The sequence below is a fragment of the Alligator sinensis genome, unplaced genomic scaffold, assembly GCF_000455745.1.
Source record: "Alligator sinensis unplaced genomic scaffold, ASM45574v1 scaffold615_1, whole genome shotgun sequence".
Lineage (NCBI taxonomy): Eukaryota > Metazoa > Chordata > Crocodylia > Alligatoridae > Alligator > Alligator sinensis.
Window position 1 is genome coordinate 2,806,463 of NW_005841982.1, and position 17,387 is coordinate 2,823,849.

A 17,387-nucleotide genomic window follows, 5' to 3' on the forward strand; every position below is an offset into this window, starting at 1 on the left:
GGAACCTGTACACTTCCTAGCCAGTTCCCAGCAAGGCTGCTTCCTGCAGTGTGGGGCAGGAGGACTCTGGAGTTCCCCCTGTATTTAGATTACTGGGGAAAGCAGCGCAAGAAGGTAGGCAGTGGGGGATGTAAGGGGCAGGGGGAGGGAGCCCTTAAGGGATTAAGTTGTTCTACACTGTATGCTGGTGTGACTTACGTAAAATGTCAGTTCCAATGATAGAAACCCTAACTGTACAAGTGTTCAAACAGTTCAAACAGTTTCTACAAGACCAAAAGTAGTGGAGTGACCAAAACTCCTACCACCTCTGATGAGGTACAAGTGAGCACTGGTAGAGTTTCTACTGGAAAGACAAATGCCTGTACATTTACCCTCCCAAATAAAAGCCTCCACCCTGCCCTCCAGCATCCCAGGGTACATTGCTTTGCCTTCTCCCTCCTTCCAGTGAGATAATCTGTGACTTGGTCAGACTCTGCCACTCAGGGTAAGCACAAAGAAAAATCCCTCCCCTTGTTAGCTTTAGGGCTGGAAAAGCTCAGCCCCTCTCCACAGCTGTGGGACTTACAACCCCCATGATCCAGAGCATGCGGGAGAAACCAACTTCCAGCACTGGACCCCTGACCCACCAGCACCTGGCCCAGATGCAGCTTGGACTATCCCATCTCACCCCTGCCCATACTCCTAGTCCTACTCACTAACTACCCCAGCCCCATACTGTTTGGAGGGTTGGGGTGGTTGTGCTCTCAGCTGCTGTCAGCTGTCTCCAGGAAGACAGGGGAGGCTGCAAAGCATGCTGGGATGCATGTACTGAGGACTCCTGGCTGGGTGTTAACAGCAGCACAGGGTGTCTGCAGAGCACCCAGCTAGCCCCTGGAACACTTATACAGTGCTCTATCAATAGAATTTCCAACTGCTCAAACTAAACTGTTAAATTGCCACTGGTTCATTTGAATGCTTTCATATACCATCAAAGGATTGTCAGGATTATTCAAAGAAGCTAAAGGCATGCTAGAAAGGTACTGTGAGTGAGGCAAAAGTCATAATCCACATCAAATAGCACAGCGCAACTCCTTTTATAGTAAAAGGGTGTTCAAACAACCTATTTTTTAAAAAAGGATAGCCACATTTAAGAATTGCATGCAGGAATTGAACAAAGATCAAAGCTACATGAGGAGAAATTGAATAAGGCAGAGGAGATAGTAATTACTTGCTTCAATTTTGCCTTTACAATAATGAATAGATTTTTTTTTCAACTTACCAAAATCAAGACTTCTGTAAGATAAGATTTAACAAGCAGATGCAACACTGGAGCCATAAAAAAAGAAAAGAAGTATCTCAAAATGGGCTAGTGATAAGGCAACTGAAAACTGCATATGTTTTGGGGGGTCCCCAATTGCTCACTAAATCAATGGACTTAAACAGTGTTTAGAGACATCACGGTATTTTTATAGGCATTTTGGAATTAAATATTTACATGGTACAAAAAAGTATGGGATGGATAGCATGATATTTTTATTGCAATGTCTGGATACAGATATTTGGACCACAGTAGATGGAGGAGAGAATTATGTCCAGTAAAATAAAATCAGACTTTTATTGTTGTTAAATAGCCTGACTCTGAACCCCACTGGTGGAATTATGCTTTTCTACCTATTGTATGGAAACCAAAAAACAACATAGAAATTCAGAGAATCAAAAAAAAAAAAATCAAGATTATTTATTGTCTTAATACTCCTTTTCTGGTTGTTCAACCTGGAATTTTATTTACTTCAAAATGGAACCTGAGGACTGGATGGAGCTCATCTTCTTCTTCATTGTGTCTGATTGTAGGAAAAAAAATGGAGGCTGTAGACTATGACACCCTCAGGATGATAATTTCCTTCATTTATTTATCACTTACCTGCCAAGCTTTAGAAAGTATAGGGCTTTGAGAGATTAAACAGTGTGGCAGCAATTGAAAATCTGCAACATACTTGGGTCGGTGTATTTATTATGAACATCGTCTATGTCTTGGTTTCCCTGTTAAGTGTGTATCATTGCTTACTTGAATTTAAACTTGCCATATCTGACTTAATGTGGTAACTGGCCAAAGAGGAACGAAAAAAGTCTTAAGAGATAAAAGAGCTTCAGGTACATGTTTTAATGGAATCAGGATACCAATAATCAGAACATGCTACTTCCACATGCTAGCAAAGTTGGACAGGCTGAATAGCCTTTTTGTGATGGCTAAGGCACTCCTGGCAGAAAGGGAATGGGAAAATTGTCCATGGTAAACACACACAGTCACTCGGCATATCTATGCGAGACGCTTGCTGAAGTTTCCTAATTAGCACTGTAGTAAATTGTCACTGGTCTACATGTGCAGAGCTGTTAGAATGGAGTAAACTAATTAATTTCACTTGCCAGATACAAGTGCTATCCTACAGCAGAGTTATTTATTCTGCTGCCGTACATGTGTGGGCTGGCTGTGCCAGCTAACCCCACACTGAAGAACCCTAGTGCCCCAGCCAACCCCTCCACAGCACATTGAGCTGGGTCAGAGCAGCCCCAGGCTGGTAGGCTAACCCCAGGGTCTCCTGCCAGCCTGAGCCCCTATTCCTTATAAATGCTGTGCCTGGGAGCAATAAACTCCAGCACAAACTGTTCTGGAGTGTATTGCGTCACATTAATATTCACATGTAGACGCACCCACTGAGTGTTAGAGTGCAGCAACAGACGATAGTTTGGTATCCAACAGAATAAGGTCTTAAGTCATGTAGGTGTAGGGTTTGAATTAGATGCTGAGTGCGATCAAGATTGCATGCATCTAGCTGTCTGTTAAATTCATTGTACCTTTTATTTAAATACATCATAGACAAAAGACTATCTCTTGGCCACTCCACACTTTTGCTGCACAGAGGTTCCCAAAAGGGAATCCATTTACATGCCAGGTAACACAAATGGTAATTTAAAGAGCCATTCAAGAAGAAGGAGCTCATCCCACAGCAAAATGGAGGTACAGACATATCACTTGAAAGGGATACAATCAAAGGATGTGAAGGGAGTAGTGGGACAGCCTTATCAGAACCATGACAATACATATCAGTATGTTAGAGAGTTTAATTGCTGTCCCATACTTAGCTAATCTATCTGTAACTGCCCATGGTATTCATAGCTGTATTGGCATCTCAAGCAGTATATCTAGATAACAGACCATTAACTGTTATTTTTTATTTTTAGTCAGCCTCCACCCACCCCCCCATTTGTATCTAAGGTTCTGACACTGTGTCCTTTTCTCCTTAACAATTAACAAAACATCTCAGAGACTACAGTGTCATGCTTATAAATATTAATTTTTATTTTAAGCATACAATATGCCTTATCATGTATTGCCACCCAAAAATATAGTAAATGATGATAAAGATTCACACTTAGCCTAACCATGTTACTTGCAATAATTGATTTTTTTTTTCCTCAGGTAAAATTCACAAAATGCATTACGGGTATTTTAGTGCAACCAAGTCCCTTATGCCCATTCTATATACTTCATTCTTTAGAACGTGGTTGACTCTGCTGGTTTGGTAATTAGTCTCTTTCAGCCAAAGGATGGCCTCATGTGTATGGGAAATATGAAATGTTTCCTACCTTTGTATTTAGCTTCCACAATAGAATGATGTTTTATTATATTAGTCCTAGATTCAACAAGTGCTTAAGTACTGGTATGAGCTGGGCCCTAATCACTGTATTGTAATAGGGAAAACTTAACTGTACAATTATTTTGTAAAGCACTTTGAGAGGTGCAGGACATGTGAAAGGAAAGAGTTTTTCCTTGTCCTTAGATTAGAATTAGATTCTTGCTTTTGTTGATTATTGGCCATGGGACTATGGTAACTATTAAGGTAGAGGGGTAGAGGAAGGAGGGAACATCTGATGGCTGTTGACCCTGGGCCATAAAAAGCCAGTGCTGTTAGAATGGAGACAGCTATAGATGGCCCTTGCAATTGCACATTAGTTGTGTAACATTTGTAACGTGTTTTTTGTGTATCCAAGTATCTTGTCTCTTGCATTGTAAATTGGCATGAAATTTGGAATAGCATTCAACAGGAAACCTATCTGACTTCCTTTTTTCATTCCAACACTCAAGTAGCCTGGTGCTCTCAATGCCCTTCCTACTGACTGGGCAGGTCTGTAGGAAACACTTAATGCACATTGGTCTACTACTACTCTGCATTAGCATGGCTGGCAAAAACTGTGCTAATGTGCAGTAGATTTAGTTCAAGGCGTATTAAGCATCACACAAAAAGTATTCATTTGCACTAATACACGGCAGCACCGATTACAGCACATTAAAGTTAGTACCTATTATGAGAGGTACTAAATTAATTCATCATAATTATGGCACATTAATGAACTATGTAGTTTTGATAATAGGTTGGACCGTGCATTTGCATAAGATGGTTTGGAAAGGGATGATACTGCCTCAGGCCAGCTGGAGGTCTCTTTCAAGCCTACTTTTCTATGATTTCTACAATGTCTGTCAATCTTTAGAGCAGCCTAGGAAAAATTCACAATTTAAAATATTATAAAACAGAAATCCAAAAGTTTAAAAATAATGATAGGGGGACAGGTTGAAAGAAGGGGATTTTGTTCAATTGATACCAGGCAAATTCTGTTTATTTTTGTTTGTGGTTTAAAGGAGATAGGCTAAAAAAAAATAGGACAGTGTTAAAGTGTTAAGTCCTATTGGGTGAGAGGAATAGCTCCTATCACATTTTCCCCCTCCAGTTTATGATTTAGCTCTCATTGTACAGTTGGTATGTTCAGTGCTAACATCAGGTATCCTCAAAGTAGAGACATGATCAACACTGGGGGAAAAAAAAACCTTCTAATTTCAAAAGTTTCAATGAAATGCTTCTTCCATTCATTTTCTGGCTTCAACATTCTTTCTCTTACCCTGTGTCAGGGCATCTAGCCAGTCAGGCCCATCCCAGCCAAACTTTTGAGCTTCCACACCTGACCTTGATCCCTTCCAATGTGACTGCCCCAGTTCTCTGTGACTGGACTGGCTGCTAAGAGCATCACTCAGCCCATTTAACCCTCATCCATTCTCATGAAACCATAACCATTGTTGTTCTCTGGGGTAACTTCTTACCCCGCAATTCAACATTGTTGGTCTCACGGGGTAACTTGTTACCCCACTTGCATGAACAAAATGGAACCAGTGACAACAGTATAAATGTACCAAAAACTATTTATTAAACATACAGATTGTTTGAAAGAGTATTTATGATGATTTGAACCCAAAGTATTATTTAACTAGAACTATGAACAAAATTTAAACTTTTTTTAGAGTTTCAAAATGTGAACGAACAATTTGCTAAGTTTGCAGTTCACACTGTTTTCAAACTAACAGAGACTTCCAAAAACATTTGCTAATTGTTTTAACGAAATATTGTATTCCTCTCAAAGCAGCAGTAATGTACTGTGGTGCACACAAACAAATTGCTTACAATCTTTGCATCATTTCCGGATTTTCTAGACATCTGTCCTTGGACAAAAAGCACAATGTCCACTCATGCTTGCAGAAGATTCTACTGGGGTGCGTTGTGGCGATTTGTAATTTAGGGCAGACTTGACAGACTTAGACAGTTTATGTGTATCCATCATTCTTCGTTTCATTTGTCCATCAATCAACTCAAATGTTCTCCAAGCTCCTGCAAAAAAACCTGCTGTCTTAAATGTGATCTTTGCTTCCAGTTTGCATTGTGGCCTGGCCAAATGATGAGGCTGGCAATGGCAGCCACAATCAGCATATTAAAAAATAGTGTCATTGGCTACCTGTTGATTTTCCATCTGCAGGTGGTCATATGGACTAAGTGGTCAAGGCTATTCACCCCACCCTTGTTTTTTATTGTTGTCATGGATGATGTCTGGCTTTCTTTGCTCTCCACCCACTGACAGGTCATGGTGCATGCTTGACTGCAGACTTGTTTGGAACATAGGAAACTAGGGTGAGTTCCCCATCAAAAGCAAAAATGGATGAAAAAGTTTCCCTTCTTCAATTTCCTTGCATTTTGTTTGGGATATCAGCCTTGTTTTTCTGAATCGTACCCACATAGGTCAATTCTTGCTGTAGTAGTCTTTCTGCCAAGTCAGTACTTGTGAAGAAATTGTCACCCACAGTATTCCTTCCCATCTTGTACCAGGGATAAATCAGTTTTTCAATGACCTGGGTACCAGTATTACCTTGGTGAGGAGCTTCTGGTTGCTTGCTCAGGTAGATGTCACCAGACAGGGGGAATGATGTTGCTGCATCACAGCACCACCAAATTTTCAAACCATATTTGGCAGTCTTGCTGGGCATATACTTGCTGAAGGGACAGCAACCCCTGAACACAATGAGCTGCTCATCAACCGTCAGGTGTCTTTCTGGAATATACCATTTCCTGAGCTGTCCACAAATTGCATCCAAATATCTCTGAAGGCATCAAACTTGTCCACAGCTCTCCTTTCCTCACATGCCAGTTTGTTGTCAAATCTCAGGTAGTTGGTGATTTGATGGAATCGTTTTAAACTCATGGTGGCATTGAAGCAAGGACATCCGGTGCATTGCTCTCACAACTCCTCCAGTGCCTCATGACCACCATGGTATAGACCACTCACCAGCAGGAGGCCAATGTAGGCTTTCAGCTCTGTTTTGTCCACTCCCTTCTATTTTCAGGTTGGCTATCAGTCCACTCCCCGAATCTTCTTTCTGCCTCTCTGTTATTTTCTCTTATGATAACAGTCAGGATATCTTGTGAAAGAAACAGGCAGAACGTTTCCACCACTGTGTCTTTATTACTTTCTCTTGTTGGTCCAGTACTTTCATGGACTATTTCCTTGGTTGTTCTCCAGTGATGTATTAGCTCTGGACATTTTCCCCACACTCTGCCATTCCTTCCTTTAATGGTGTTATCACCTGCAATGTTTTCTGGGGGTGGTGGCAGTGGTTCAGCTCCATGTCCTGCTGTAGCTCTCAGTCTCTCATGGCATCCCTGGACTGGTCCTCTTCCCTTTCCCACTGGATATGTTGGCATCACTTTTGCTTGTGGAACCAACTCCTCCTCAACTGAGCTAGATGAAGCTTCCATAGAAACGTGGTCTTCTTGCTCTGAAGGATCTCCCATGTCTAGAACAAAGTCAGCATCCTCACTCCCTTGGGATAAGCTTTCATCAGTGTATATGTTGCTGTCATCCCCAGTTACCTGTGCAAGACAGGCTTCAGCACTGAATATATGCTGCCTTCTCATCCTGGACTGAAGAAAAAAAGGAAAAAATGATTACTGCTGAATGCATATAAATAACAATCAAAGACAAGCCCATCCACCTATGCTGTCACAAAAGCAATTCCACCCTGCCCTAGGGCAGTGCAGGTAGCACCCTCTCCTCCTGGGCAAAGAAGCCAGAGACCAGCATCCACCCTTTGCCGGCAAGCCAAATGTGGGTGGATGCTGTTTGGAAACCACACATGCAGGGGCTTATTGAGAGCAAGTAAAAAGTGAATGGGGGTGTCAAGCCCTTACTGTTGAAGGGGACTCCATAGCGTATGCTGTATTGCAGCATGATGTTGTTTTATTTCTTCTCCAATGTCCCTTTGCTCCTTGTCCTCACTTCCAACAAAGGCAGGGCAAACTAGCTTGTATGTTATGAAAGGGGCAGGTGGGGGGGGGGTTTGCCCTGAGGAAAGACAGCAGAGGTGGATTTGGGTGTGACAGAGGGTTTTGCTTTGGGTTTTTTTGGCAAAGGGCAGGGTGTTTTCATGACCTTGCAGCTGCAAACAAAGTGATTAGCAAAAGTGATTACCACATTGTCTGCAAAAGCAGAGTGGAGGATGGCCATCCATTAGTTACCATAGATACCTGAAGTGGACATGAATGAGGTGTGGATGAATGCTGACCTTTCAGATGTATCCATCCACAGTGGCCAAACAGATCTAGGCCCGTCATTTATACAGAAATTGCACTGGGGTAACTAGTTACCCCAATGCATTAACCTGGGCTTGGGGTAAATTGTTACCCCATATGGAAAAACACATTCATGCCTGGGGTAACATGTTACCCTGAGAAGTTTTTCATCCACAGAACAAACCATTCATATAAGCTGGCTGTTCTTTGGGAATATTGTGTACTGCGGTGCCAGTGACAATGTCCTAAAAAGAAAAAAAAATTAGAATTAATTTATTTTAAGATACTGCACAAAATATGTGTCTGGGGTAGGAAATTACCCCATGGGAACATATGAAGGTTAAGTATACCTTCAGCCTCAGTCTGCTCCAGCAAGCCTCGTATTCACTCTGTCTCTCAGATCTCCACCTGTTGATCCTAACACAGACCTGATGCCTCAGTAACCAGGGCCACCACCTGGCTGACCTCCTGGTTCTCCTTCAGGGGCCTATCCACAGGCCTGGTTGCCTAAGTCCTGGCTGAACCCTCACACCCAAGTCTCTGAATGCCAGCTATATGTGGGTAGCACAAAATGCAGCACATGTTTTAGAGCCCCCATTCAGCACCGGTATCAAAGCTGCTTCAGCAGCCATTGGTTCTCACCAACTGCTGTTTTTGTTCACTGAGTTTTACAGGTCAAGCAATGTGTTAATGATGATTCTTTTAGTGTTAACTTACATTGTAATACATGCCATATCTGAAAACAACTTAAAATGGGAAAAGCATACATAACAGCTAGTATTTCTTTTTAAATTACCATGTTCCTCCTTTCTAAGTCCAGTGCAAAATGGGTGGATTTCTGCATGGTAGATGCTAGGCAGTACATGCTACATAGTGCATACTACTATTCTCCTGCTTGGTTTCCACATACTTACCATCCATGTTCATTCTTCTACTTGCCATGCAACAGAGGGAAGCATAAGTGTTATAATAATAAGGCTTAACTTTCTCTTGAACATTTAGCTATGGTGTGTACCCGAACTAAATGCAGGCTGTCAGTTTTCTTAAGCAAAAGATAAATGAAATGGTGTTAAAAATAAAGTAGGTAGGTCATTCAGATTGCAGAGAGGAGTTGGTTTACATTGTAGGTAGATATGCATATAAATGATGTTGGGGCCAAAAAGAGCTAAGGTTCTGAAGATGAAATTCAGAAATCCTATTTGGTATGTGGCAGATATGAGATGTAAAACATTGCCTTTCTTTGCTTCTCCGCAGTTTCTACACAGAGAGCTAATTCTTTGTTATCTCAAAAGTCCAGGGCAGGAAACAGGGCATTTATGATAAATAAAATTGGATTTAGGGTAAAGATTAATAGCACAGGACACATGCACTAGAGCTGATTAGGCAAGGAGCTTAACCACACAGATGGAATTTTGGTTACCATTAAAAGGATACAACTGACATAAAACTCAAATTATTTCTTTTAAAAATGCATTAGTAGTATTGACAAGGATTTAACATCTTAGTTGATTCAAACAGGAAACTTAAAAAAATCTTCTTAACTTTTTATCACCATTTGTATTTTCTCTAGTTTGAAAAAGAACAAGTCATTTTAATTTTTTGCTTCTTATGTACTAACACGTTGTTTATTTTGAGTTCCCAATATTGCAAGTGTATATTGTAATATTATAAAAGACATTTTAAAAATTGTTTTCATGGAAACAATCCTATTACATTTTCTAAAATCCCTTTTTAAAACATGAGAAAGGAAATTTGGCGCCCTGATAGTGATTCTGTAGATTGCCTTCTGGTGTTTTAAGGAAATCTGAAAATTGAATGTTGGATACAATACTGGGGGGAATAAGCATGGATTTGAAGATTAATAAAAATATCATACAAGAATAAAACAAATATAGTATTAACACCAACACTGAAGTCCTTATTCAGGGATAATTACCAATGATTTCAGTAGGAGCTTAGGCTGAGTAAGAAACAATGTGCCACCAATTAGTAAAGGTTTAAGGTTTATGATTTATTTTTAAGAGCTAATTTTCATTGGTCTTAATCTTGCTCTTCAGTGTATGTTTTGACTGATTTAAGAGTTCAGGATGCTGCCCTTAAACTCCAAAACAATAGAGGAAAAATTAGGGAGGTTGTAACTGGACCAATTAAGTTTGACCAATGGTTTGAACTTTCAGCACTGAATCGAACCTGAACTAAACATTTTTATAGATTGAAAAAGTCAGGCTTTGTTAAAAATAATGTAATTTGTGTCCATGTTTACATGCTTTTAAATTCTTGCAAGGGGAATGCATGGTGCAACAGAAATGACTACAGTGTACCTTTTCCCAGGATCTTCCTGTTTTCATAGGCCCAAGAAGTCCAAGCAAAATTTCCATTTCTGACTTAATAACCATAACTCTTATAGGTTGTTTTTCCAGCACTATATATGCTATAAAACAAATGTAGAACCTCAAAAATATATCTAATTGGAAACAGCACATAAAAATGGTATAAATTGGGCTTACAGAAAGTCATTAGACTGCTCATGAAAGCATTGCAATCAGGCACAAAGACCACAAACCAGCTAGTGATATATGCTTATGTTCCGAAAAGATAGTAGTTTGAAGAAAAATAACGTACATGCTTGTGATTCAACAGACATGCATATATTTTGACAAATAAAGCCAGTCCCATAAATGGACTGAAATTGGATTTGTGTGGGAGCAGGAAGGTGTTTCTACACACAGCAGCTTGAAGGATTGGGGACGAAGGCGTAATGACATCACCAACCCATCAAGTACATAGCAAACAATTTAATTTCAAGCTATTAGAGAAATAAAATGAGAAGAGGAAAAACAATGATAAGAGGAAAAGCAGATGGGGAAAACTATCATTTTCTTCTTTAGTGCTTTCTTTACAGTTAAAGCTTCCAACAAACATTTGCACACGTAAATTTCTTATAATCTTCTAGTATCCAACCCAATAAACTAACAGGATGTGATATTTCCCATCTGGCGTAATTACGTCAATTAAACAAAAAATGTAAATAAGATTACAAGATGTTAATGAAACTAAAACACAATAAGGTAACAAAACAAAGTTATAATTAATTTAAGGTTTATGACTTTGAAATTGTTCATTGAAATATATATTCTGCTATTAAACCTACCTTCTTTAACCTTCCCCAGTACTCCACAAACTTGCTAACTTTGTCTTTCCATGCAACTTAGCTGATGTGGTTTTTCCAGTTGTGTGCATGTGTGTGTGTGTGCATGTGTGTGTTTGTGTGTGTGTGCGTGCACGCACGTGTGTGTGTGATGAAACCCTTATTTAAATACTTGGGGAGTTAAATCCTAGCCCTACTGAAATCAATGGCAAATCTACCAGTGACTTCATTTGAGCCAAATTTTTATTCTATAACCAGAAGAACACTGATATGAAGCAGATGTAAAGTGGCTTTATTTGAAAATACTCTCCAAAAAAATAAAATCTGGATGAAATTAGAATCCTGATCTCATAATGATCCATAACACAGCCAAAAATAATGTCAGAAAGCCACTTTGGAGCCAAGTGGTTCAGCTAATTGAGTGCAGAATTTATACAGGTATATGTAAAGTCTGTGACCTCAATGAACTGATGCAATTTGGCTGATGCAGCTTACAAGAAAAAGTTTGAACTTCTTACACAGTTGTTGCTTTGCTGCTGGAGCATGTATATTCCACAGGTTGTAGTGATGAGTTTTTAATGTTAAACAGGTAAAACTCTGCCAGGGCTGCCACAGATCAGTAGATCCTCCAGCACATAACTAGCTATGTTTATTCATGTTTTATGGATCACCAGCAAAACTGTACAATACTAGTCAAATCTGGTAGAGTACTCAGAGATAACGAATCTAAAATGAATAATTCCAGTATTTTGTACTTCCATTTTATCATAAACTTGTTTTTTCATCCAGGATTTCTGAATAATAAAAATGTCAGGTTCTACAAAATTAAATCAAAACAAAACCAAAACTATTTCTTTTTTGTAATGCATTACAATTAATTATGAAAGATTTTAATCTTTTCTTGAAATGTTAAATACTCTTCAGAATTGAATCGACTAACCTGGAACCTTCCTGAAGCATTCTTCTCTCTTGAGTTACAATGCATTCAGAATCTCAGGGGTGATTCTTTTCTGAGTACGTTGATTGTAGATAGAGATTTTAATATTAATCTTAAAGGAAAGTTAGTTACCAGTTCAACTATGATGGCACTCTGATTATTTAATTAAAAAATAGATCTTTATTGTTGATAGTAACATAACATTATTTCTTAATTAGAAATTATTTATTTCATTATGATATCTCTGCACCCAGTGGTTAAATGAAATCTCAAGAATGGAATCCAGCAACTATTTAACAGTGCAGACGAGTAGTACACAACACCTTAGAGCTAGAAATTAATTTTAAAATATTGTTTCCAAGTTAATTTTCAGGAAGCACTAAAGTGGAGAGAAATTCAATTATTCAAGATGGAATGTGGCCAAGATGCTGCATCTAACTCTTTTGCAAAAATTAAATGAATGTTCTAGGTGTTTCCCAGTGAACATGTGTTTCAGGGGTTAGAAAACACTATTCTGGTGTCTCATTTGAAAGACAATGCTATGATAAGTTCAGTTTCCTCTTGCAGTACACTGCAGTATCACTTAGCATAAGAACATACCCTGATTAAAGAAGCAATACTTTCAGTCACCTGGTGTTTGTTGGGGGGTCCTATTATATGAAAGATAAAGAATATCTTTATCTGGCAATGGCATTTCAATTTCTAAGAGTTACTATCCAAAGCAACAAAAAATCCCTAAAATGAAAAAATAGGATCATAGGAAAGTAGAAGTGGAAGGGAACTCACAAGGTCATCTAGTCTAACTTTCTGCTCAAGGCAAGATGGTCCCTGACTAAACCACCACAGCCAAGGATTTGTCCAACTTACTCTTGCAAATTGAAGGATGGAGATTCCACAACTTCTCTCTTGTTCCAATGGTTGACCACCCTCAGAATCAGAAAGTTGATCCTAATCTCCAGTCTAAATTTCCTGTACTTCAACTTGAGCATATTGCTCCTAGTCATCTCCCCTGTGGTCACTGAGGACATCCCATCTTCATCCTCTCTATAATCACCCTTCAGCTATTTGAAGATTATTATTAAATCCCTCCTCAGGCTTCTCTTCTCCAGGCTCAGTAGCTATAGTTCTTTCAGACTTTCCTCATAAATCTTGGTTCCCTGGTCCCTAATTGTTGACACTAGATTTTAAGGAACCCAGCCCTTATACCTTTGTTCTGGGTGGGCACAGTCCTCAAACCAACCACAACATCTGCCAGTTGGTAATAGGCAAATGTATTAATACAGAATGTTAACAAAAAAGCAACAATACAAACAATGAAACAATTCTATATCTACCAATCCTAAAGCTGTCATCAGAGTCAAAGTACATCTGGTCAGGATGCATGCTCCACTCTGAGGCCCTCTCTCTTAGGTGTCAGCAGTCTGGAGATGTGAAGCCAAGGCCCATAGCCCCCCTCCAGTGGGGTGCATGAGACAGGCTGCTGGTATGCCCTCAGTCCATGATGGCCTTGGGGACCCTTCCTGGGGGACTGGGATGGGGATGGGGACCCTTCTTAAGGAAGAGAAGGAAGGACAGGCAGGGACGAGAAGGAACGGCTTGATCTTTTGTTAACCTCAAGTCTCTGCTTTTGTATTCTCCTTCCCCCTTGATGACTCCTGATGGCTCTTCATCCATGGCTATCTCTGGTTGGCTGTCTCACTGTTGTCACATGTCCACGTAGCCATCTGACCTTCTCCTAATTTGATCTGTTCCCCCAACACTGGGATGTAGGCCCCCCTGTTCTCTGAGGTATTGTTGCTGGTGTCACTTATCTTGTGTTATGGGACAGTATGGTACATACTTTTTGGTTCCCAGGCTGTGTGTCCTTGTTGTTTTAGACAACCCATCTGCCTTGAAGGCTGTGATCTCATGTTATAACATGCCCCCCCCTCAATTCTCAGGCTGCATGCATCTGTCGGCCTTGTTGTGCTAGACAGCCTGTCTGTTTTCAGGGCCATGAGAAGCTGTGTGTGTGTCTCCCAAACTCTTTAGAAGTCCAGTTAACCCCTGCTGCCCGTCATGAACCCTTATAATACATATATCTATACCTGTAAGCCAATTCCCACAAAACAGACCTTTAAATACTGTTTCTAAGGCAACCCTAATCATATATTTCATTTTGAGCTGGACTTACTTTAATCTGTCCACACCCATCTTGAAGCTTGGGGCTCAAAAATGGATACAGTATTCCAGGTAAGGCCTCACCAATACTAAACCCAGCAAAAGAATCACTTACCTTGATTTGAAAGTGACACTCCTGTTGATACAACCCAGTGTACTGTTGTATTTTTTTGGCAACAAGAGCACACTGTTGGTTCACTTGCAGCTTGTGGTCCACAAATCCCCAGGTCCTTCATTGCAGTGCTGCAGCCTAGCCAATCATTCCCCAATCTATATTTGGGCATGCAATTATTCTATCCCAAGTGCAGGATTTTGCTCTTGTTCTTATTGAATCTCATCTGACTGATTGCAGGCCACTTTTTCAGTCTATCAAGGACATTCTGGATCCTAGCGCTGCCCCCCAGTGTCCTGGCAACGCTGTAAGGCCTCCACACTGCAGCTAGGTTCAACAGTCCTGAAACCTTAAGCAGGGCCAGCTGAACATCAGCCTGTTCATTTTAGGCTGAAGCTCTAGGGCTACTTTCAAGGAGCTCTTGTAGCACCTGGCCCCTTCTGTGCAACAAGCTGGCATCAGTCCGTGAATAGCTCTCACCTGTGTGATTTCTCTAGTGCCAGTTCCAGTATACTGTCCCTTAACTTCAGAACCACACTTTGACTTTGGCTCACTTCCTGACATCCACTTCTGATAACTCCTCTGGCATAGTGCACAACCCATGGTTTCACCTTAGTGTGTCTCCTGACTATGAAGGCTTGTAATTTCCCCTGGTTCTAACTGCTAGGCATAATGCCCCTGTGGACACTGACAAACTCTATCCAACTTGATGTCACCTTGAAACTTGCTAAGCAATCACTCATTCCCATCATTTGAACACTTAATGAGGATGTTGAGCAGTACTGGACCTAGGACAAACCCCTGAAGAGCCCTACTTGATATCTTCTCCTAACTGGACATTGATCCATTTAGCATGATATTCCAACCAGTTAGGTATCCACCTACAGTATTTCCATCTAGTTATTACCTTAGTTGGTTAATAAGAATGTTGTGGGGGATGGTGTCAAAAGCCCCGCTAAAATCAAGGTGAGCAGGTCCACTGCTCTTCCCACATCCACAAAGCCTATCACTTTATCCTAGAAGGAAATCAGGTTGGTCAAGCGTGATGCCCGTCTATAAACTCACCAGGGTGGACCAGTGGAAAATAGGTGAGGCTCTGTTCCCCTGGGCACCACCTGGGATAACAAGGAATAATGGCCAAAAATTGATTGAGAGCAGGTTCAGGCTTGATATCAGGAGGCATTCCTTTATGGTTAGGGCTGGCAGGCTCTGAAATGGCCTCCCAAGGGAGGTGGTACTCTCCCCTACCTTGAGGGTCTTAAGAGGAGGTTGTTTAGATATCCGGATGGGGTATTATGATCCCAGCACTTGTTCCTGCCCAGGGCAGGGGGTCAGACTTGAACATCTGTTCAGGTGCCTTCCGATCCTAGAAACTATGAAACTTGCTCTTGGTGAATTCAAGCTGGCTCCTCCTAATCCCCTGGTTCTCCTCTTAGGTGCTTCATAATACAGTCCTTAAGGACCTGCCCCATGATTTTTTTCCAGGTATCAAGGTCATGCTGATTGCTCTGTAATTCTCGAGATCCTTTTTCCTTTCTTAAAGATGGGTACTACCTTTACCCTTTTTCAGTCATCTGGGACCTCATTTGACCCCCATAATTTTTCAAATTACCAAATTACCTGAGCCAGTTCACTCTGTACCCTAGAAGGCATCCCATTTGGCTCTGCTGACTTGAAAGCATTTGAATTCCCTAAGTAATCCCTAATCTTTTCTACAATTACTCTATGCTGTTTGACTAGATACAGAAATTAAAAAAAAAGACTGAAGCAGAATTGATCTAAGTTGCATGGTTTTCTGTAAGCAGCTTAGTTTAGATCAGTATTGAACAGAACATACATCCACCCTTTGCTGGGGGCGGGGAGAGTAATCTTAGACTGGGTTCTGCCATTTTTAAACCAGTCTGTGTGCCCTGAATTTCTGTTCTGGTACAGGTATAGATTTCTATAGTTTCTGATCATTTATTCTGGTAAAAGTGTAATGTCTGTACCTGGCCTTTGTCTCCTTCCCTATCTTTGCAGCCAGCTGTCATTTGGTAGCTGTCTCTGTGAGGACTGAAGTAAAAAAATGCATGAAACACTTCATCCTTCTCTGCATCATCCATAACTAGATTGCCTTCTGCTTTCTGTGAGGGACCTATGGTTTCTTTGGTCTTCCTCTTTTTGATATACTTGTGGAATCCCTTTTTATTGCCTTTTATGTCTCTTGCCAGTTACATATCAAATTGTGCCATGGCCTTTCAAATTTTCTCCCTGCATGCCCGTGCAACACTCTTATACTCTTCCTTACTACTATAACCAAGTTTCCACTTTTTGTAGGATTCCTTTCTGAATTTCAACTCATTGAAGTGACTACTGTTTAGCCAGACTGGCCTCTTGTTTCACTTCCATTCTTTTGTCTCAAAGGCAAGTGTATGGAGAAATCTAGCATTGCTTATATTTAATAACACCCTAAATCTTAGCCCATGGTAGTATGAGTGAAATCTTAAATGAAGACAAAAATATGTCCACTGTTGGATCAGTTTGGTTCTTAAATGTATATTCAGAAGCATGAATTTCAAAATTCATGGCTCCAAAATACCATCAAAATAATGTTCCAAGTTTAAAATACTTTATAGCTGCAGTGGATACCCCAAGCTGCTAACTTGCTTCTGGCCAAGCTGTTAGCAGGAAGTGCTACTCAAGTAGTCAAGTAAAGGAAAAAGCAGTTTGCCGAATGATGGAAATGGGGCTATACCTTATGTTTTAGACAGGAATAGCTGAAGGAAAGACACCTAAATGCCTTCAACTTATTGAATAGAGAGAAGTAATTCATTGTCTTAGTCTGCAGTCAGGCACAAGGTAGGGCACAGTAGCAGAATGGGTACTAATTGGTTCATAGGCTTTCATAAGCAATAGTTTTGTCAGAAGCTAAGCATATCTTGCACTACATTTCCTACACATGTGATGAAGTAGTCTGTCCTCTAGGAAAGCTTATGTCTCTCTAAATCAGTTAGTCCCCAAGGGAATTTTTACATGGGCTTTGGGGGTGGACACGCTTTAATTAGAGCAGCTCCAAGAACTGCTCTAATTAAAGTGCCTGCAGCATCTTGTGTATCAGCATTCCTG